General features: G+C 45.7%; 1 protein-coding gene across 1 annotated transcript in view; it reads left to right on the top strand.

Moving 5' to 3' along the window:
• Positions 1–16,855, top strand: part of LOC148453947 (ecto-ADP-ribosyltransferase 5-like) — a 362,221-nt gene that overhangs the window by 129,227 nt on the left and 216,139 nt on the right. The gene's annotated exons all lie outside the window — the stretch shown is intronic.

The raw sequence follows: 16,855 nt of genomic DNA, 5'->3' as shown, positions 1-16,855 counted from the left end.
ATCCCCTATCACATCACAGTACTACTGTCTCATCATCCCCCTGACTATCACATCACAGTACTACTGTTTCATCATCCCCTATCACATCACATTACTACTGTCTCATCATCCCCCTCACAATCACATCACAGTACTACAGTCTCATCATCCCCTATCACATCACAGTACTACTGTCTCATCATCCCCCTGACTATCACATCACAGTACTACTGTTTCATCATCCCCTATCACATCACATTACTACTGTCTCATCATCCCCCTGACTATCACATCACAGTACTACTGTCTCATCATCCCCCTGATTATCACATCACAGTACAACTGTCTCATCATCCCCTGATTATCACATCACAGTACTACTGTCTCATCATCCCCCTGACTATCACATCACAGTACTACTGTCTCATCATCCCCCTGACTATCACATCACAGTACTACTGTCTCATCATCCCTCTATCACATAACATTACTACTGTCTCATCATCCCCCTGACTATCACATCACAGTACTACTGTCTCATCTTCCTGCTGACTATTACATCACAGTACTACCGTCTCATCATCCCCCTGACTATCACATGGCAGTACTACTGTCTCATCATCCCCCTGAGGAAGCCTATCACATGGCAGTACTACTGTCTCATCATCCCCCTGAGGATACCTGTCATATGGCAGTACTACTATCTCATCATCCCCCTGACTATCACATCACAGTACTACTGTCTCATCATCCCCCTGAGGATGCCTATGACATGGGAGTACTACTATCTCATCATCCCCTTGAGGATACCTGTCACTTGGCAGTACTACTGTATCATCATCCCCGTGAGGATACCTGTCACATAGCAGTACTACTGTATCATCATCCCCCTGAGGATGCCTATCACATGGGAGTACTACTATCTCATCATCCCCCTGAGGATACCTCTCACATGGCAGTACTGTCTCATCATCCCCTTGACTATCACATCACAGTACTACTGTCTCATCATCCCCCTGACAATCACATCACAGTACTACTGTCTCATCATCCCTCTATCACATCACATTACTACTGTCTCCTCATCCCCCTATCACATCACAGCACTACTATCTCATCATCCCCCTTACTATCACATCACAGTACTACTGTCTCATCATCCCCCGGACTATCACATCACAGTACTACAGTCTCATCATCCCCTATTACATCACAGTACTACTGTCTCATCATCCCCCTGACTATCACATCACAGTACTACTGTTTCATTATCCCCTATCACATTACTACTGTCTCATCATCCCCCTCACTATCACATCACAGTACTACTGTCTCATCATCCCCTATCACATCACAGTACTACTGTCTCATCATCCCCCTGACTATCACATCACATTACTACTGTCTCATCATCCCCCTGACTATCACTTCACAGTACTACTGTCTCATCATCCCCCTGACTATCACATCACATTACTACTGTCTCATCATCCCCCTGACTATCACATCACAGTACTACTGTTTCATCATCCCCTATCACATCACATTACTACTGTCTCATCATCCCCCTCACTATCACATCACAGTACTACTGTCTCATCATCCCCTATCACATCACAGTACTACTATCTCATCATCCCCCTGACTATCACATCACAGTACTACTGTCTCATCATCCCCCTGAGGATGCCTATCACATGGGAGTACTACTATCTCATCATCCCCCTGAGGATACCTGTCACATGGCAGTACTACTGTATCATCATCCCCGTGAGGATTCCTGTCACATGGCAGTACTACTGTCTCATCATCCCCCTGACTATCACATCACAGTACTACTGTCTCATCATCCCCCTGACAATCACATCACAGTACTACTGTCTCATCATCCCCCTGACAATCACATCACAGAACTACTGTCTCATCATCCCCCTGACAATCACATCACAGTACTACTGTCTCATCATCCCCCTATCACATCACAGTACTACTGTCTCATCATCCCCCTGACAATCACATCACAGTACTACTGTCTCATCATCCCCCTGACAATCACATCACAGTACTACTGTCTCATCATCCCTCTATCACATCACATTACTACTGTCTCATCATCCCCCTCACTATCACATCACAGTACTACTGTCTCATCATCCCCTATCACATCACAGTACTACTATCTCATCATCCCCCTGACTATCACATCACAGTACTACTGTCTCATCATCCCCCTGAGGATGCCTATCACATGGGAGTACTACTATCTCATCATCCCCCTGAGGATACCTGTCACATGGCAGTACTACTGTATCATCATCCCCGTGAGGATTCCTGTCACATGGCAGTACTACTGTCTCATCATCCCCCTGACTATCACATCACAGTACTACTGTCTCATCATCCCCCTGACAATCACATCACAGTACTACTGTCTCATCATCCCCCTGACAATCACATCACAGAACTACTGTCTCATCATCCCCCTGACAATCACATCACAGTACTACTGTCTCATCATCCCCCTATCACATCACAGTACTACTGTCTCATCATCCCCCTGACAATCACATCACAGTACTACTGTCTCATCATCCCCCTGACAATCACATCACAGTACTACTGTCTCATCATCCCTCTATCACATCACATTACTACTGTCTCCTCATCCCCCTATCACATCACAGCACTACTATCTCATCATCCCCCTTACTATTACATCACAGTACTACTGTCTCATCATCCCCCTGACTATCACATCACAGTACTACAGTCTCATCATCCCCTATCACATCACAGTACTACTGTCTCATCATCCCCCTGACTATCACATCACAGTACTACTGTTTCATCATCCCCTATCACATCACATTACTACTGTCTCATCATCCCCCTCACTATCACATCACAGTACTATCGTCTCATCATCCCTCTATCACATCACAGTACTGCTGTCTCATCATCCCCTATCACATCACAGTACTACTGTCTCATCATCACTCTATCACATCACAGTACTACTGTCTCATCATCCCCTATCACATCACAGTACTACTGTCTCATCATCCACCTGACTATCACATCACAGTACTACTGTCTCACCATCCCCCTGACTATCACATCACAGTACTACTGTCTCATCATCCCCCTGACTATCACATCACAGAACTACTGTCTCATCATCCCCCTGACTATCACATCACAGTACTACTGTCTCATCATCCCCTATCACATCACAGTACTACTGTCTCATCATCCCCCTGACTATCACATCACAGTACTACTATCTCATCATCCCCCTGACTATCACATCACAGTACTACTGTCTCATCATCCCCCTGACAATCACATCACAGTACTACTGTCTCATCATCCCCCTGACAATCACATCACAGTACTACTGTCTCATCATCCCCCTGAGGATACCAGTCACATGGCAGTACTACTGTCTCATCATCCCCTTGACTATCACATCACAGTACTACTGTCTCATCATCCCCCTGACAATCACATCACAGTACTACTGTCTCATCATCCCCCTTACAATCACATCACAGTACTACTGTCTCATCATCCCCCTGACAATCACATCACAGTACTACTGTCTCATCATCCCCCTATCACATCACAGTACTACTGTCTCATCATCCCCCTGACTATCACATCACAGTATTACTGTCTCATCATCCTCCTAACTATCACATCACAGTACTACTGTCTCATCATCCCCCTGACTATCACATTGCAGTTCTACTGTCTCATCTTCCCCCTGAGGATGCCTATCACATGGCAGTACTACTGTATCATCATCCCCGTGAGGATACCTGTCACATGGCAGTACTAATGTCTCATCATCCCCTTGACTATCACATCACAGTACTACTGTCTCATCATCCCCCTGACTATCACATTACAGTACTACTGTCTCATCATCCCCCTGAGGATGCCTATCACATGGGAGTACTACTATCTCATCATCCCCCTGAGGATACCAGTCACATGGCAGTACTACTGTCTCATCATCCCCTTGACTATCACATCACAGTACTACTGTCTCATCATCCCCCTGACAATCACATCACAGTACTACTGTCTCATCATCCCCCTGACAATCACATCACAGTACTACTGTCTCATCATCCCCCTGACAATCACATCACAGTACTACTGTCTCATCATCCCCCTATCACATCACAGTACTACTGTCTCATCATCCCTCTATCACATCACATTACTACTGTCTGCTCATCCCCCTATCACATCACAGCACTACTATCTCATCATCCCCCTTACTATCACAACACAGTACTACTGTCTCATCATCCCCCTGACTATCACATCACAGTACTACAGTCTCATCATACCCTATCACATCACAGTACTACTGTCTCATCATCCCCCTGACTATCACATCACAGTACTTCTGTTTCATCATCCCCTATCACATCACATTACTACTGTCTCATCATCCCCCTCACTATCACATCACAGTACTACTGTCTCATCATCCCCTATCAAATCACAGTACTACTGTCTCATCATCCCCTATCACATCACAGTACTACTGTCTCATCATCCCCCTGACTATCACATCACAGTACTACTGTTTCATCATCCCCTATCACATCACATAACTACTGTCTCATCATCCCCCTCACTATCACATCACAGTACTACTGTCTCATCATCCCCTATCAAATCACAGTACTACTGTCTCATCATCCCCCTGACTATCACATCACATTACTACTGTCTCATCATCCCCCTGATTATCACATCACAGTACAACTGTCTCATCATCCCCTGATTATCACATCACAGTACTACTGTCTCATCATCCCCCTGACTATCACATCACAGTACTACTGTCTCATCATCCCCCTGACTATCACATCACAGTACTACTGTCTCATCATCCCCCTGACTATCACATAACAGTACTACTGTCTCATCATCCCTCTATCACATCACATTACTACTGTCTCATCATCCCCCTGACTATCACATCACAGTACTACTGTCTCATCTTCCTCCTGACTATCACATCACAGTACTACCGTCTCATCATCCCCCTGACTATCACATGGCAGTACTACTGTCTCATCATCCCCCTGAGGAAGCCTATCACATGGCAGTACTACTGTCTCATCATCCCCCTGAGGATACCTGTCATATGGCAGTGCTATTGTATCATCATGCCCGTGAGGATACCTGTCACATGGCAGTACTACTGTCTCATCATCCCCCTGACTATCACATACAGTACTACTGTCTCATCATCCCCCTGACTATCACATCACAGTACTACTGTCTCATCATCTCCCTGAGGATGCCTATCACAGGGCTGTACTACTATCTCATCATCCCACTGACTATCACATCACAGTACTACTGTCTCATCATCCCCCTGAGGATGCCTATCACATGGGAGTACTACTATCTCATCATCCCCCTGAGGATACCTGTCACAAGGCAGTACTACTGTATCATCATCCCCGTGAGGATACCTGTCACATGGCAGTACTACTGTCTCATCATCCCCCTGAGGATGCCTATCACATGGGAGTACTACTATCTCATCATCCCCCTGAGGATACCTCTCACATGGCAGTACTGTCTCATCATCCCCTTGACTATCACATCACAGTACTACTGTCTCATCATCCCCCTGACAATCACATCACAGTACTACTGTCTCATCATCCCCCTGACAATCACATCACAGTACTACTGTCTCATCATCCCCCTCACTATCACATCACAGTACTACCGTCTCATCATCCCCTATCACATCACAGTACTACTGTCTCATCATCCCTCTATCACATCACAGTACTACTGTCTCATCATCCCCCTGACAATCACATCACAATACTTCTGTCTCATCATCCCCCGGACTATCACATCACAGTACAACTGTCTCATCATCCCTCTATCACATCACATTACTACTGTCTCATCATCCCCCTCACTATCACATCACAGTACTACTGTCTCATCATCCCCCTGATTATCACATCACAGTACTACTGTCTCATCATCCCCCTGACTATCACATCACAGTACTACTGTCTCATCATCCCCCTGACTATCACATCACAGTACTACTGTCTCATCATCCCCCTGACTATCAAATCACAGTACTACTGTCTCATCTTCCTCCTGACTATCACATCACAGTACTACCGTCTCATCATCCTCCTGACTATCACATCACAGTACTACTGTTTCATCATCCCCTATCACATCACAGTACTACTGTCTCATCATCCCCCTGACTATCACATCACAGTACTACTGTCTCATCATCCCTCTATCACATCACATTACTACTGTCTCATCATCCCCCTGACTATCACATCACAGTACTACTGTCTCATCTTCCTCCTGACTATCACATCACAGTGCTACCGTCTCATCATCCCCCTGACTATCACATGGCAGTACTACTGTCTCATTATCCCCCTGAGGATGCCTATCACATGGCAGTACTACTGTCTCATCATCCCCCTGAGGATACCTGTCATATGGCAGTGCTACTGTCTCATCATTCCCCTGACTATCACATCACAGTACTACTGTCTCATCTTCCTCCTGACTATCACATCACAGTACTACCGTCTCATCATCCCCCTGACTATCACATGGCAGTACTACTGTCTCATCATCCCTCTGAGGATGCCTATCACATGGCAGTACTACTGTCTCATCATCCCCCTGAGGATACCTGTCACATGGCAGTACTACTGTCTCATCATCCCCCTGACTATCACATGGCAGTTCTACTGTCTCATCTTCCCCCTGAGGATGCCTATCACATGGCAGTACTACTGTATCATCATCCCCGTGAGGATACCTGTCACATGGCAGTACTACTGTCTCATCATCCCCTTGACTATCACATCACAGTACTACTGTCTCATCATCCCCCTGACTATCACATCACAGTACTACTGTCTCATCATCCCCCTGAGGATACCTATCACATGGGAGTACTACTATCTCATCATCCCCCTGAGGATACCTGTCACATGGCAGTACTACTGTATCATCATCCCCGTGAGGATACCTGTCACATGGCAGTACTACTGTCTCATCATCCCCCTGACTATCACATGGGAGTACTACTGTCTCATCATCCCCCTGACTATCACATCACAGTACTACTGTCTCATCATCCCCCTGAGGATGCCTATCACATGGGAGTACTACTATCTCATCATCCCCCTGAGGATACCTCTCACATGGCAGTACTACTGTCTCATCATCCCCTTGACTATCACATCACAGTACTACTGTCTCATCATCCCCCTGACAATCACATCACAGTACTACTGTCTCATCATCCCCCTGACAATCACATCACAGTACTACTGTCTCATCATCCCCCTGACAATCACATCACAGTACTACTGTCTCATCATCCCCCTATCACATCACAGTACTACTGTCTCATCATCCCTCTATCACATCACATTACTACTGTCTCCTCATCCCCCTATCACATCACAGCACTACTATCTCATCATCCCCCTTACTATCACATCACAGTACTACTGTCTCATCATCCCCCTGACTATCACATCACAGTACTACAGTCTCATCATCCCCTATCACATCACAGTACTACTGTCTCATCATCCCCCTGACTATCACATCACATTACTACTGTCTTATCATCCCCCTGACTATCACATCACAGTACTACTGTCTCATCATCCCCCTGACTATCACATCACAGTACTACTGTCTCATCATCCCCCTGACTATCACATCACAGAACTACTGTCTCATCATCCCCCTGACTATCACATCACAGTACTACTGTCTCATCATCCCCTATCACATCACAGTACTACTGTCTCATCATCCCCCTGACTATCACATCACAGTACTACTATCTCATCATCCCCCTGACTATCACATCACAGTACTACTGTCTCATCATCCCCCTGACAATCACATCACAGTACTACTGTCTCATCATCCCCCTGACAATCACATCACAGTACTACTGTCTCATCATCCCCCTGAGGATACCAGTCACATGGCAGTACTACTGTCTCATCATCCCCTTGACTATCAAATCACAGTACTACTGTCTCATCATCCCCCTGACAATCACATCACAGTACTACTGTCTCATCATCCCCCTTACAATCACATCACAGTACTACTGTCTCATCATCCCCCTGACAATCACATCACAGTACTACTGTCTCATCATCCCCCTATCACATCACAGTACTACTGTCTCATCATCCCCCTGACTATCACATCACAGTACTACTGTCTCATCATCCCCCTATCACATCACAGTACTACTGTCTCATCATCCCCCTGACTATCACATCACAGTATTACTGTCTCATCATCCTCCTAACTATCACATCACAGTACTACTGTCTCATCATCCCCCTGACTATCACATTGCAGTTCTACTGTCTCATCTTCCCCCTGAGGATGCCTATCACATGGCAGTACTACTGTATCATCATCCCCGTGAGGATACCTGTCACATGGCAGTACTACTGTCTCATCATCCCCTTGACTATCACATCACAGTACTACTGTCTCATCATCCCCCTGACTATCACATTACAGTACTACTGTCTCATCATCCCCCTGAGGATGCCTATCACATGGGAGTACTACTATCTCATCATCCCCCTGAGGATACCAGTCACATGGCAGTACTACTGTCTCATCATCCCCTTGACTATCACATCACAGTACTACTGTCTCATCATCCCCCTGACAATCACATCACAGTACTACTGTCTCATCATCCCCCTGACAATCACATCACAGTACTACTGTCTCATCATCCCCCTGACAATCACATCACAGTACTACTGTCTCATCATCCCCCTATCACATCACAGTACTACTGTCTCATCATCCCTCTATCACATCACATTACTACTGTCTGCTCATCCCCCTATCACATCACAGCACTACTATCTCATCATCCCCCTTACTATCACAACACAGTACTACTGTCTCATCATCCCCCTGACTATCACATCACAGTACTACAGTCTCATCATCCCCTATCACATCACAGTACTACTGTCTCATCATCCCCCTGACTATCACATCACAGTACTTCTGTTTCATCATCCCCTATCACATCACATTACTACTGTCTCATCATCCCCCTCACTATCACATCACAGTACTACTGTCTCATCATCCCCTATCAAATCACAGTACTACTGTCTCATCATCCCCTATCACATCACAGTACTACTGTCTCATCATCCCCCTGACTATCACATCACAGTACTACTGTTTCATCATCCCCTATCACATCACATAACTACTGTCTCATCATCCCCCTCACTATCACATCACAGTACTACTGTCTCATCATCCCCTATCAAATCACAGTACTACTGTCTCATCATCCCCCTGACTATCACATCACATTACTACTGTCTCATCATCCCCCTGATTATCACATCACAGTACAACTGTCTCATCATCCCCTGATTATCACATCACAGTACTACTGTCTCATCATCCCCCTGACTATCACATCACAGTACTACTGTCTCATCATCCCCCTGACTATCACATCACAGTACTACTGTCTCATCATCCCCCTGACTATCACATCACAGTACTACTGTCTCATCATCCCTCTATCACATCACATTACTACTGTCTCATCATCCCCCTGACTATCACATCACAGTACTACTGTCTCATCTTCCTCCTGACTATCACATCACAGTACTACCGTCTCATCATCCCCCTGACTATCACATGGCAGTACTACTGTCTCATCATCCCCCTGAGGAAGCCTATCACATGGCAGTACTACTGTCTCATCATCCCCCTGAGGATACCTGTCATATGGCAGTGCTATTGTATCATCATGCCCGTGAGGATACCTGTCACATGGCAGTACTACTGTCTCATCATCCCCCTGACTATCACATCACAGTACTACTGTCTCATCATCCCCCTGATTATCACATCACAGTACTACTGTCTCATCATCCCCCTGACAATCACATCACAGTACTATTGTCTCATCATCCCCCTGACAATCACATCACAGTACTACTGTCTCATCATCCCCCTGACAATCACATCACAGTACTACTGTCTCATCATCCCCCTATCACATAACAGTACTACTGTCTCACCATCCCTCTATCACATCACATTACTACTGTCTCCTCATCCCCCTATCACATCACAGCACTACTATCTCATCATCCCCCTTACTATCACATCACAGTACTACTGTCTCATCATCCCCCTGACTATCACATCACAGTACTACATTCTCATCATCCCCTATCACATCACAGTACTACTGTCTCATCATCCCCCTGACTATAACATCACAGTACTTCTGTTTCATCATCCCCTATCACATCACATTACTACTGTCTCATCATCCCCCTCACTATCACATCACAGTACTACTGTCTCATCATCCCCTATCAAATCACAGTACTACTGTCTCATCATCCCCTATCACATCACAGTACTACTGTCTCATCTTCCCCCTAACTATCACATCACAGTACTACTGTTTCATCATCCCCTATCACATCACATAACTACTGTCTCATCATCCCCCTCACTATCACATCACAGTACTACTGTCTCATCATCCCCTATCAAATCACAGTACTACTGTCTCATCATCCCCCTGACTATCACATCACATTAGTACTGTCTCATCATCCCCCTGATTATCACATCACAGTACAACTGTCTCATCATCCCCTGATTATCACATCACAGTACTACTGTCTCATCATCCCCCTGACTATCACATCACAGTACTACTGTCTCATCATCCCCCTGACTATCACATCACAGTACTACTGTCTCATCATCCCCCTGACTATCACATCACAGTACTACTGTCTCATCATCCCTCTATCACATCACATTACTACTGTCTCATCATCCCCCTGACTATCACATCACAGTACTACTGTCTCATCTTCCTCCTGACTATCACATCACAGTACTACCGTCTCATCATCCCCCTGACTATCACATGGCAGTACTACTGTCTCATCATCCCCCTGAGGAAGCCTATCACATGGCAGTACTACTGTCTCATCATCCCCCTGAGGATACCTGTCATATGGCAGTGCTATTGTATCATCATGCCCGTGAAGATACCTGTCACATGGCAGTACTACTGTCTCATCATCCCCCTGACTATCACATACAGTACTACTGTCTCATCATCCCCCTGACTATCACATCACAGTACTACAGTCTCATCATCTCCCTGAGGATGCCTATCACAGGGCTGTACTACTATCTCATCATCCCCCTGACTATCACATCACAGTACTACTGTTTCATCATCCCCCTGAGGATGCCTATCACATGGGAGTACTACTATCTCATCATCCCCCTGAGGATACCTGTCACAAGGCAGTACTACTGTATCATCATCCCCGTGAGGATACCTGTCACATGGCAGTACTACTGTCTCATCATCCCCCTGAGGATGCCTATCACATGGGAGTACTACTATCTCATCATCCCCCTGATGATACCTCTCACATGGCAGTACTGTCTCATCATCCCCTTGACTATCACATCACAGTACTACTGTCTCATCATCCCCCTGACAATCACATCACAGTACTACTGTCTCATCATCCCCCTGACAATCACATCACAGTACTACTGTCTCATCATCCCCCTCACTATCACATCACAGTACTACCGTCTCATCATCCCCTATCACATCACAGTACTACTGTCTCATCATCCCTCTATCACATCACAGTACTACTGTCTCATCATCCCCCTGACAATCACATCACAGTACTTCTGTCTCATCATCCCCCGGACTATCACATCACAGTACAACTGTCTTATCATCCCTCTATCACATCACATTACTACTGTCTCATCATCCCCCTCACTATCACATCACAGTACTACTGTCTCATCATCCCCCTGATTATCACATCACAGTACTACTGTCTCATCATCCCCCTGACTATCACATCACAGTACTACTGTCTCATCATCCCCCTGACTATCACATCACAGTACTACTGTCTCATCATCCCCCTGACTATCACATCACAGTACTACTGTCTCATCTTCCTCCTGACTATCACATCACAGTACTACCGTCTCATCATCCTCCTGACTATCACATCACAGTACTACTGTCTCATCATCCCTCTATCACATCACATTACTACTGTCTCATCATCCCCCTGACTATCACATCACAGTAATACTGTCTCATCTTCCTCCTGACTATCACATCACAGTGCTACCGTCTCATCATCCCCCTGACTATCACATGGCAGTACTACTGTCTCATTATCCCCCTGAGGATGCCTATCACATGGCAGTACTACTGTCTCATCATCCCCCTGAGGATACCTGTCATATGGCAGTGCTACTGTCTCATCATTCCCCTGACTATCACATCACAGTACTACTGTCTCATCTTCCTCCTGACTATCACATCACAGTACTACCGTCTCATCATCCCCCTGACTATCACATGGCAGTACTACTGTCTCATCATCCCTCTGAGGATGCCTATCACATGGCAGTACTACTGTGTCATCATCCCCCTGAGGATACCTGTCACATGGCAGTACTACTTTCTCATCATCCCCCTGACTATCACATGGCAGTTCTACTGTCTCATCTTCCCCCTGAGGATGCCTATCACATGGCAGTACTACTGTATCATCATCCCCGTGAGGATACCTGTCACATGGCAGTACTACTGTCTCATCATCCCCTTGACTATCACATCACAGTACTACTGTCTCATCATCCCCCTGACTATCACATCACAGTACTACTGTCTCATCATCCCCCTGAGGATGCCTATCACATGGGAGTACTACTATCTCATCATCCCCCTGAGGATACCTGTCACATGGCAGTACTACTGTATCATCATCCCCGTGAGGATACCTGTCACATGGCAGTACTACTGTCTCATCATCCCCCTGACTATCACATGGGAGTACTACTGTCTCATCATCCCCCTGACTATCACATCACAGTACTACTGTCTCATCATCCCCCTGAGGATGCCTATCATATGGGAGTACTACTATCTCATCATCCCCCTGAGGATACCTCTCACATGGCAGTACTACTGTCTCATCATCCCCTTGACTATCACATCACAGTACTACTGTCTCATCATCCCCCTGACAATCACATCACAGTACTACTGTCTCATCATCCCCCTGACAATCACATCACAGTACTACTGTCTCATCATCCCCCTGACAATCACATCACAGTACTACTGTCTCATCATCCCCCTATCACATCACAGTACTACTGTCTCATCATCCCTCTATCACATCACATTACTACTGTCTCCTCATCCCCCTATCACATCACAGCACTACTATCTCATCATCCCCCTTACTATCACATCACAGTACTACTGTCTCATCATCCCCCTGACTATCACATCACAGTACTACAGTCTCATCATCCCCTATCACATCACAGTACTACTGTCTCATCATCCCCCTGACTATCACATCACATTACTACTGTCTCATCATCCCCCTGACTATCACATCACAGTACTACTGTCTCATCATCCCCCTGACTATCACATCACAGTACTACTGTCTCATCATCCCCCTGACTATCACATCACAGAACTACTGTCTCATCATCCCCCTGACTATCACATCACAGTACTACTGTCTCATCATCCCCTATCACATCACAGTACTACTGTCTCATCATCCCCCTGACTATCACATCACAGTACTACTATCTCATCATCCCCCTGACTATCACATCACAGTACTACTGTCTCATCATCCCCCTGACAATCACATCACAGTACTACTGTCTCATCATCCCCCTGACAATCACATCACAGTACTACTGTCTCATCATCCCCCTGAGGATACCAGTCACATGGCAGTACTACTGTCTCATCATCCCCTTGACTATCAAATCACAGTACTACTGTCTCATCATCCCCCTGACAATCACATCACAGTACTACTGTCTCATCATCCCCCTTACAATCACATCACAGTACTACTGTCTCATCATCCCCCTGACAATCACATCACAGTACTACTGTCTCATCATCCCCCTATCACATCACAGTACTACTGTCTCATCATCCCCCTGACTATCACATCACAGTACTACTGTCTCATCATCCCCCTATCACATCACAGTACTACTGTCTCATCATCCCCCTGACTATCACATCACAGTATTACTGTCTCATCATCCTCCTAACTATCACATCACAGTACTACTGTCTCATCATCCCCCTGACTATCACATTGCAGTTCTACTGTCTCATCTTCCCCCTGAGGATGCCTATCACATGGCAGTACTACTGTATCATAATCCCCGTGAGGATACCTGTCACATGGCAGTACTACTGTCTCATCATCCCCTTGACTATCACATCACAGTACTACTGTCTCATCATCCCCCTGACTATCACATTACAGTACTACTGTCTCATCATCCCCCTGAGGATGCCTATCACATGGGAGTACTACTATCTCATCATCCCCCTGAGGATACCAGTCACATGGCAGTACTACTGTCTCATCATCCCCTTGACTATCACATCACAGTACTACTGTCTCATCATCCCCCTGACAATCACATCACAGTACTACTGTCTCATCATCCCCCTGACAATCACATCACAGTACTACTGTCTCATCATCCCCCTGACAATCACATCACAGTACTACTGTCTCATCATCCCCCTATCACATCACAGTACTACTGTCTCATCATCCCTCTATCACATCACATTACTACTGTCTGCTCATCCCCCTATCACATCACAGCACTACTATCTCATCATCCCCCTTACTATCACAACACAGTACTACTGTCTCATCATCCCCCTGACTATCACATCACAGTACTACAGTCTCATCATCCCCTATCACATCACAGTACTACTGTCTCATCATCCCCCTGACTATCACATCACAGTACTTCTGTTTCATCATCCCCTATCACATCACATTACTACTGTCTCATCATCCCCCTCACTATCACATCACAGTACTACTGTCTCATCATCCCCTATCAAATCACAGTACTACTGTCTCATCATCCCCTATCACATCACAGTACTACTGTCTCATCATCCCCCTGACTATCACATCACAGTACTACTGTTTCATCATCCCCTATCACATCACATAACTACTGTCTCATCATCCCCCTCACTATCACATCACAGTACTACTGTCTCATCATCCCCTATCAAATCACAGTACTACTGTCTCATCATCCCCCTGACTATCACATCACATTACTACTGTCTCATCATCCCCCTGATTATCACATCACAGTACAACTGTCTCATCATCCCCTGATTATCACATCACAGTACTACTGTCTCATCATCCCCCTGACTATCACATCACAGTACTACTGTCTCATCATCCCCCTGACTATCACATCACAGTACTACTGTCTCATCATCCCCCTGACTATCACATCACAGTACTACTGTCTCATCATCCCTCTATCACATCACATTACTACTGTCTCATCATCCCCCTGACTATCACATCACAGTACTACTGTCTCATCTTCCTCCTGACTATCACATCACAGTACTACCGTCTCATCATCCCCCTGACTATCACATGGCAGTACTACTGTCTCATCATCCCCCTGAGGAAGCCTATCACATGGCAGTACTACTGTCTCATCATCCCCCTGAGGATACCTGTCATATGGCAGTGCTATTGTATCATCATGCCCGTGAGGATACCTGTCACATGGCAGTACTACTGTCTCATCATCCCCCTGACTATCACATCACAGTACTACTGTCTCATCATCCCCCTGATTATCACATCACAGTACTACTGTCTCATCATCCCCCTGACAATCACATCACAGTACTATTGTCTCATCATCCCCCTGACAATCACATCACAGTACTACTGTCTCATCATCCCCCTGACAATCACATCACAGTACTACTGTCTCATCATCCCCCTGACTATCACATCACATTACTACTGTCTCATCATCCCCCTGATTATCACATCACAGTACAACTGTCTCATCATCCCCTGATTATCACATCACAGTACTACTGTCTCATCATCCCCCTGACTATCACATCACAGTACTACTGTCTCATCATCCCCCTGACTATCACATCACAGTACTACTGTCTCATCATCCCCCTGACTATCACATCACAGTACTACTGTCTCATCATCCCTCTATCACATCACATTACTACTGTCTCATCATCCCCCTGACTATCACATCACAGTACTACTGTCTCATCTTCCTCCTGACTATCACATCACAGTACTACCGTCTCATCATCCCCCTGACTATCACATGGCAGTACTACTGTCTCATCATCCCCCTGAGGAAGCCTATCACATGGCAGTACTACTGTCTCATCATCCCCCTGAGGATACCTGTCATATGGCAGTGCTATTGTATCATCATGCCCGTGAGGATACCTGTCACATGGCAGTACTACTGTCTCATCATCCCCCTGACTATCACATCACAGTACTACTGTCTCATCATCCCCCTGATTATCACATCACAGTACTACTGTCTCATCATCCCCCTGACAATCACATCACAGTACTATTGTCTCATCATCCCCCTGACAATCACATCACAGTACTACTGTCTCATCATCCCCCTGACAATCACATCACAGTACTACTGTCTCATCATCCCCCTATCACATAACAGTACTACTGTCTCACCATCCCTCTATCACATCACATTACTACTGTCTCCTCATCCCCCTATCACATCACAGCACTACTATCTCATCATCCCCCTTACTATCACATCACAGTACTACTGTCTCATCATCCCCCTGACTATCACATCACAG

This window comes from Taudactylus pleione, unplaced genomic scaffold (assembly GCF_031769625.1).
Source record: "Taudactylus pleione unplaced genomic scaffold, aTauple2 ptg001056l, whole genome shotgun sequence".
In the NCBI taxonomy this organism is placed as follows: domain Eukaryota; kingdom Metazoa; phylum Chordata; class Amphibia; order Anura; family Myobatrachidae; genus Taudactylus; species Taudactylus pleione.
The sequence above is the reverse complement of the archived record's forward strand: the minus strand, read 5'-3'. Positions and strand labels throughout refer to the sequence as shown.